We start from the raw sequence: 7,679 nt of genomic DNA, 5'->3' as shown, positions 1-7,679 counted from the left end.
TGGGGAGGCCTCACAATCATGGCAGAAGGTGAAAGGCACGTCTCACACAGCAGCAGACAAGAGAAGAGTGAGAGCCAAGCGAAAGGGGTTTCCCCTTATAAAACCATCAGATCTTGTGAGACTTACTCACTACCATGAGAACAGTATGCGGGAATACTCCCATACTGGGAGGAACCCAGTATCTCCCACTGGGTCCCTCCGACAACATGAGGGAATTATGGAAGCTGCAATTCGCAATGAGATTTGGGTGGGGACACAGCCAAACCATATCAGTTTGTCTCCTAGAGGGGAGATAATAAGCAACTTACATTTTTTGCTTATTTATCTGTTATTTTATAAAATAACCACACTTGAAATGTTACATATTTATTGTAAGGCAAAATAACAATTATAAAATATATGTAAGGTTAAAATAAAAAAGCCAGGTGGAATGGCTCACACCCGTAATTTCAACATTTTGTGAGGCTTGAAGCCAGGAGTTCAAGACCAGCCCGGCAACATAGCAAGACCCCCATCTCTAAAAAAATAAAAGAAAGTTTAAAAAAGAAAATAAATATATGTAAATGAATAAGAATACCCATAACCCACCCATATACCAACCACCCAGCTGAACAAACTGAACTTGATCATTTTGGCCCCTTGTATGATCCCCCTGATTCTAGCCCCTTCCCTTCCCATAGCAGTAACCACAAACACCACCATCCTGAACTTTGTTCTTCTCACTCCTTTGCCCTTCTTTGTAATTTTACTATACATATTTGTATCCCTAAACAGTAGTTTTGTGTGTCTTTTTATTTCCCATAAATAAAATCACGCTCTGTGTATTCTGAGACCAGCTCTTTTCACTCAACACTGCGTTCCTGAGATTTATTCACATGTAGCTGTAGATCGTTCATTCTCCATGGGATGAACATACACAGTTTACTGATCCATTCTACTGCAATGAGCATTTGGGTTGTGTTCAGTAATGCGGCACGAACATTCTTAGTCGTGTCTCCTGGAGCACGGGTCCAAGAGATTTTCTGTGTGCTACTCCAAGGGCTCTCTGGGTCATAAGGTGTGGGCTTCTCAGACTTTTCTAGATAATGCCTAATTGTTTCTCATAATGGTGTGACAATTGCAGTGTTCAAGCATCAAGGCTGGGATCCTTTTAGAAGTTCAAAATGAGGACTGTCTCCACCATGAAAGGCCTCCTAGGGTACATCTTCTCTGGCTGTTGGAGTTGCTAACAGGCACATAGAGTAATTAAATGGCACTTCTTTCCTAAGAATGCAAATGGCATTTTAGAATAACCTGAATCATATCCTAGTCTCCCATGTCATCTTCTATGGTTCTTGTTCTCTTTGGGCTCTCTGAACTGTGTTCTTGGTAAAGCTCTTTGCTCTCTGGGGCCAGAAAAGCCTCTCTGAAGCACCGTGGGAGGAGTCCTGGGATGGACAACAGGAGATCAGGTCCAAGGGGCAGTCCCTGCCCCCATGCATCATGTGGGCTTAGAGAGGGCAGCTCCTTTCCTGGGGCCTCTGCCTCCTCTGGGGTGAATGAAGCAAAGAGATCAGCTGGACAGTCTCGGAGGCTCCTTCCTTCAGGCCGCATTACTAACTAAGTCTTCTCATTCCTCTGCAACTGCCTGATGAAGTCAGCCACAAAGTGAGAACCGCTGCTGGCCACATCCAGTACCTTACCAGTGGCCCCAGCCAACACACCACAAAAGCTGTCATTTCCTAGGGTCACATCTCTATCTGGCCTTGGTCCAGGGACAAAAGCTGCATGGGATCCATGTAGTCCTCCTCACTGCCCTCGTTCGCCTGAGCTGTCTCTTACCCAGAGCCATTGAATAGGGGCTCCCAATGAGAACCTTTGCTATTTTTTTTTTTTTTTTTGAGACAGAGTCTTGCTCTGTCACCCAGGCCTGTGTGCAATGGCACAATCTCAGCTCATGCAACCCCCTGCCTCCCAGGCTCAAGCAGTTCTCATGCCTCAGCCTCCCAATAGCTGGGATTACAGGCATTTGCCACCACACCCGCTAATTTTTTCACTTTTAGTAGAGACCAGGTCCTCACCATGTTAGCCAGACCGATCTCATACTCTGGCCTCAAGTTGATCTGTCCACCTTGGGCTCCTAAAGTGCTAGGATTACAGACATGAGCCACCGTGCTTGACCCAAATAAGAACCTTTGTGGCCCCCTTCTCTCTTTTTTCTTTCTTATTGTGTTTAAGGGTGGAATCACCATACCTGGATCTGAATCCTGGCTTATTCTGCCTTTTTGGACTGTGTGGTCTTGAATTAGTCATTTAACCTCTCTGAGCTTCAGCTTCCTAGTATATAAAATGATGACAATACCTGCCCAACAGATCTGTTGTGAGGCTTAAATGAGATCACATACCTGGAGCACTTCACATGGTGCTTGGCACATAGGGCATGCCCAATGAATGGCAGCTACTAGTAAAACAGGCTCCCTTGGGACAGAGTATGGACCCCATCCGGGCACTAAAGTTAGCCAGAGCTAAGAGAATTCAGCTCTTCCTGATTTGCTCTTATTTACAGAGAAAGAATTTTTTGAAATATCAGCCTGCTGTTCAGTATTGAAAAGAATGGAAAATGGTTTTACCCTGTTCCTAAGAGGACAGAACAGCCAGAGAGATGGCAGCAAAGACCAAAGGGAGGCCCACCTAGGGAGGTAGAGACACCTGAGGTCCACAGACTGGCCCAGAGAGGTAGCACTGCAGCACCCCGTAAGAAAGCTTTCATGGATAAGATGGGAGTTTTGTTTCCCAGAAATTCTCCTTGCACGTTGTGTGTCCCTCTCTTAATGCACTAGTGGCAATCAACCACCTATTGACTCAGTCTGTGTGTGTATGTGCGTGTGTGTACATGAGCATATCTTGTGTGCCCTCATCCTCATCTTATGTCAATCAGCTGAATGCAGAGATTGTGTTGGATTCATCCCTGAACCTGTTAGGAGACTAGTCCAGAGGTTTACATGAGAGCACTCATCAACTCTCATCAAGTGTGGATGGAATGCCTATCTTGCCATGGGCCTGGGGCTTGATAGGTGCCCAGAACAGCTCCTGGCCTTGGGGACTTCTCAATCCAGTGGGGAAGGCAGGACCATAGTCAACTCTGAGAGCAGTCAGGGGAAAAGCATTCTAGAAGGAAGCCTCAGTCAGAGCAAAATCCTCTATCTCCAAGCAGGCAATTCCTTGAGTGAATGAGAGTGGGGGAAAAAATAAATTTAAAAAGAGACCAGTAAGACTAAAAGAGGGTCTTTTCATCATGCGTCCAGCATGGTGAGTTGGCTGGAGCAGATTCAGCATTGGTTACATGGAGAGGCTTAATGTGATGACCCTGGAGAAATGTGGTGGGGCCCACAGATCATACCAAAAACACGGGACTTCTGTAGGCAAAATGGAAAGCCATTAAGGCTTTAATATGATAAGTCTGAGTTTTAGCACACTCTCTCTGTAGCTGTATGAAGGATTTGAAAATCAAATATATAAAAGAATAAAGCAGTAAAAATAAAAGGATTGGAAGATAAAGTTGAAGAAAGATTTCAAAAAAGTGCAAAAAATTCAAAGGGAAAAAATTAAGAAAAAAGATAAAATTAGAAGATCAATCCAGGAATTCTAATATATAAACTATAGAAGTTCTCAGAAAGATAAAAGAAAAAAAAAAAAAAAAAAAAAAAACCACAGAGGAAAGAAAGTCATCCAAGAAATAATTTAGGAAAATTTCCCAAAACTGAAGAGCATGAGTTTCTAGACTAAAGGTTCCATCAAGTATTCAACATAATGGATAAATATAAGTTTTCACCACAGCACAGCAAGATTAACTTTCAGATCTCTGGCAACAATGAGAAGAGCTCACAAGCTTCCCAATAAGAAGGGGAAAAAACAGGTAATACATAAGAGATTTAGGAAGCAGAATGGCATTGACTTATTTACATCACTGGAAACAAAATGATAATAGTGAAAAGTTCATTTTCAAAAGAAAAAACTCACTCCTGAATTTTATATCCAACCAAATAATCAAGTATGATTTTCAGAAAGGCAAAATTTTTGTCTCCCATGGATCCTTTCTGAGAAGCCATTAGAGGATGTGCTCTAACAAAACAAAGTTGTAAACCAAAATAGATGGAGACTGAACAGGCAGGAAACTCTAACACAGGAGAGGAGGGAAGGGCATCCCTAGGAAGCTGATAAAGGGAGATCCCGGGATGAGCCAAGGCCCAGGCACAGAATGCTGCCTGTTCTGAGGGCACCAGTTCAGAAGGCTGTCAGGGAAACTCTTCAGGACAATGAAATTGATAGAGCACCTGATGTGGGTGAAAATATTGGAATACGCAATCAGTAAAGACTCTGGACTTGAATTAGTGATAAGTACAGAGAAAGGCAAGCAAACAAAAGAACCAGATAATTATTAGCTCCTAGGAAAACAAAAGTTATCCAGGGAAGGAAAAATACAGTAGGCCACATGGAACGCTTCACCTTTTTAAACTATAAACATGCATACCTTTGACAAAATTTTGAATGAAAACAGTAAGTTTATTAACACATATACATTAGAGTTCTCCTGCCCCAACCCATGCTGCTTCCCCCAAAGTGCCCAGAGGGGATAAGCTGAACCCAAATATCTTCCTCTGTCCATCTCCAAGCAGGCAACTTCCCTTCAGGAATGGAAGCTATTTGTCCCCAGTGGGAGGAAAAAAAGAGAAAAATAAATTTGAAAAGAGAACTGTAAAACTAAAAGAGAGAAACCTGGTAATTAGTGCTTCAGACAGATACTAAATTCTGAATCTCAAAAATAAAGCTTTACGAGTTGAGAGTGTATAATTGATACCCCAGCCTGGACAGCCTATCAGATCACCCTAATCCCACTCTTTGTCTTGTGCATTTTAAATTTTTCAGTTCCTTTGAAACCTAGAAATACTGCCTTTGTAGAATCAGACAGCTCACTCTATGGGGTGCCAATTTAGGATCTCCACAGTGGGTTTGGCCAGAGATGCTTGCCTTGAAGTCTAGAGATATGTATCCAGTCAAGCCACAGTGACAGGTGCTGGAGCTCAGGGCTGCTCTGTTCTGTTGACATTCTGAGGACCCCTCCAACCTGGTGACTCCACCAGGAGGCAGCCATCTGTAGGGCACCAGGAAGCATGAGAATGGCACCAGGATGTGGAAGTTGAAAGTCCCAGAATGCTGCAGGCTGCTCAGATCACACCCCCAAGGACCATGTCCAGCCCCAGCCACCATGTTCAGCAGGGAGCAGGTGCTAGTCACTGCAGGCTGGGTGCAGGACTTGGTACCCTCCATTCATGACGCCATTTGATCCTCACAACAGTCCTGTGAAGTAAGTGATACTATCAGACCATTTCACAGATGAGGAAACTGAAGCTTAAGGAAGCAAAAACAAAAAAACGAAACAAAAATCAAAACAGCCTAAGACCCCACAGCTAAGTAGCAGTAAAGCTGGGATTTTAATGCAAGTCTTCCTGACTACAAAGTCCACTTTACTCTGTTGCATTTGAGGACTTCCACTGAGCCAGATTCAGGGCTGGGCCGTGGAGATTTAAAGACTAAGATGAGATCTCTATCCTTAAGGAGCACATCTTGTGGGGTAGTCAGGTACATAGACTGTTCCAACACACTGTAGTGAATTTCTTGATGGAAGGTCTGTGAGCAGATGCCCAGAGGAGAATCATTTGGGGATGAAAGGAATGTGTAAGCAGCTACTTTATGCTCCCTTATTGGGGCTAAGAAAGAACAGACTTCAGGGCACAGGAAGCTGTCCTCAAATCCCTGAAAGGCATGGTCATCTGAACAACCTCCAGGAATCCCACCAGATCCAGTGGAAGGCCAGTGGGCTCTGTGGGAAGAATGCTGGTAGCCTGAGCCAGAAAGGGCCTCTTTGCAAGAGGGCAAGGTTGCTGGCGTAGCCAGATGTACATTGTCAGAAATGCAGCTCAAGGGATTCTTACGCTGGGAGAAGAGGACAAGAGCATTTGTTCTCTGTTCTGCTCAAGCCTCCCCTTCCCGGAACATCTATTACTGCTCTCAGCCAGCTCTAAAATTAGGAGGATAGCAGTCCGTGCCCCGCCCGGTGGCTGGAAAGACTAAATGAGGAAACCAGGGCTCAGAGAGATTTCACAATTTGCCCAAGGTCACACAGCATGTGAGCAGGGGGCAGGGTCTCCTTCGCTGCATGGTCTTCCTTTTAAACCAGTCACGTCATTGCTTTTTCCAGATGATGCCATTGTGGTATGATTCAGCTGTGCTCTAGGTACAGGGGTGGGAAGGTGGTGCTCAAGGCAAGGGAGAAAGAAGATTGGAGTCTGAGCTCTCTGCCTGGCCACTGATCCAGAATCATATCACATCCACACATGCTGGCCCAGGCTTAAGCCAGCCCTGAGCTCAGAGAATTCTGCAGGCTGGTACTGCAGGAAGAAGGCTGGACTTGAATTCAGAAGACATGATTTACACCTCACCTTTTCCACCTACTAATTCCGTGATCTTGCACATGGGTCTCAGTTGTGCACCTGCAGAATGGGCGTAATAATTCCCACTCTAAGAAACTGCCAGGGTTAGCTTACACTTCCAATGAACAGTATGTGTGATGGCCTTTTATTAGCTAATGTACTTGACGAACATGAGGAAAGGAGGAGGGAACCATGATAAATTGAAATCCTGCTATGTGTCATGTCACAGGCAGACCTGACATGAAAATTCACATGCAAGCATTATGAAATTGCTCCTGGGAGAACCTAGAAAGGGAGTAGGGAAAACAAGACAGGGAAGGGAAGAAGCCACGCAATGATACAATTACAGGTGAAGTCCCCGCCAAGGCCCGATCCTGCAAGGAGCTCTACAGTGTAAATTCCATCTCTGAGTTTGCCCGCCTTGAAGGAAAAGAGCTGGGCTTTCATAATCCTGCCTCCTGATCATTGTCTGCAGGCCTCTCTGGGACACTTCTGGCTCTCAGTACCTTTGAGCGAAGCAACTGCAATAGCCTGCAGGTGTCTGAAGAAGGTTGCAACTGCAAGCTGTTAGGAGAGAAGCATGCAAGGGCTGGGGCAGGGATGCATGGAGCTCATAAAGGACATCCAAGAGGATCTGAGGGCATCAGGGCAGAGAACTGGCAGCTTTCACTCCGCAGATCCTCAGAACACATGTTGTCATTTAATTAATATTCAACTCAATGAAGGGGTATTATTAGTCCCACTTGACTGATAGGAAACTAGGGCTCAGAAAAGTGGCTCATTCAAGGTCCCATGGTGCAACAGAGATCAATTCCATCTGCCTCCAAATTCATGCTCCCACCAATGATTTTACTGTACTGTCCCTCTGCTTCACTCTCCAGATCCCTTGGCACTGGTCACCCGGACCCTGCTCCCCTCAAGGGCTCCAGTCACTCTGCTTATTGCAACACTCTCACATAGGGACCACAGATCCATGGACTCTGACAGCAATGAAAGTTTTCAATGCTGGTGCTTTCAGATTTTTAAAAGTAATGTCAAAGACACAGTGTGGATGCTGTGATGGTCAAGGTCTTCACTGACATGGAAGATGTGGAGACAGTGGTGTTGGTGGCACAGAGGGTGGTGATCGTAGTGGTAGTGACGGTGGCAGCGATAGTTCCGAGGGTGTTGAGAGAGACAGTGACAGTGATTAGATTAGTGTGGAGGTAC

This window comes from Hylobates moloch, unplaced genomic scaffold, assembly GCF_009828535.3.
Source record: "Hylobates moloch isolate HMO894 unplaced genomic scaffold, HMol_V3 SCAFFOLD_3, whole genome shotgun sequence".
NCBI lineage: Eukaryota > Metazoa > Chordata > Mammalia > Primates > Hylobatidae > Hylobates > Hylobates moloch.
This window is presented reverse-complemented; position numbering follows the sequence as displayed.